Source organism: Fragaria vesca, linkage group LG5 (assembly GCF_000184155.1).
Source record: "Fragaria vesca subsp. vesca linkage group LG5, FraVesHawaii_1.0, whole genome shotgun sequence".
NCBI classification, from domain to species: Eukaryota; Viridiplantae; Streptophyta; class Magnoliopsida; order Rosales; family Rosaceae; genus Fragaria; species Fragaria vesca.
The window spans coordinates 20947523-20948654 of NC_020495.1; the positions used below are offsets into that span (position 1 = coordinate 20947523).

The following is a 1132-nucleotide window of genomic DNA, read 5'->3' on the forward strand; positions in this document are numbered from 1 at the left end:
TTTTTTTTTCTCAACAATGTTAAACCATCTTCAAAGTTATAGAAGAGCATACTTACAGCGACACTATAGGCAAAAACAAAGTGAGAGATTCCTCCAATTATCAAATGCTCATTCCAGAGGTAGTACAGCTGGCATATCTGAAAAGCAATGACTCAGAACTTTAGCAACAACAAATGGAAAATAAGACATCATATTGATACATAACAGATGTAATAAGGACACGTTAACAGACCGTATAGCCTCAGTGATCTGTTCAAATAAAATCCCAAGACAGCAAAATGGTCTCTAAATTACATACAAAACTGATATCTAAAATGTGTCTGTTAGACCTCCGAAAATTGAATAATAACCACGCACACCGCAGTTCTTTCTTTGTTACAATTCTTGTACATATATCAATTGGCAAAGACAAAGTTTTTACCACACAACCAATCAGTCCATGATCACAATCATCTATCAGTTAACATTCACTATCATAATATCAAAGTAAAAGACTAAACATTCTGCAAGAAACCACAAAACCTTAAACACTCTGCAAGAAACCACAAAACCTTTACATAGATAACAATGAACAACTGGAAGACATGAAAATTGAGATCATCCCATTTTCACATACACAATAAAGCGAATTTGAACATAAAGGAAAAAAAAGGTCACAGTTTCGGCTAAAAATGCTTCTTCCTCTAAAATTGAGATGGCAAATACTTGGTAGAATTATATGTTTTCACTAATATTATACTAATAGTGGAAGACTAAAATAATTGCTTACTAAAGACTGGATGAATATAATTAAGGCTGTTTGACACATTGGTAGTTTAGGTGGTTTTGTAGGATATGGCCACATGAATTCTAAATAGTCAAAATTAATCACAAAACGAAAGGCAAGCATCCCCAACACCTAACCTAGATCCATAAACAGTTGCTAAAATGGAAGCTCCTCCTTCTCTACTGCAGCAACTATTGGTCGATTAACCAAAATGAAACTGGTAATCATATAATCAGTTGTCATGGTCCAAAAATATACTAATTACATTTTAGTTCTATAGATAACTGCCTGCATGCCTGCAACTCATTCCAGAGGTGTACACTGTGATTCTGACCAAGTCATCACAGTGTTGAGTGGTATAGTCGG

The 1132-nt window shown here is 34.4% G+C and overlaps 1 protein-coding gene across 1 annotated transcript in view; it reads right to left on the reverse strand.

The window, feature by feature from the left end:
- The window catches only part of LOC101296210, a 14892-nt gene that overhangs the window by 3423 nt on the left and 10337 nt on the right, over positions 1-1132 (reverse strand). The gene's annotated exons all lie outside the window — the stretch shown is intronic.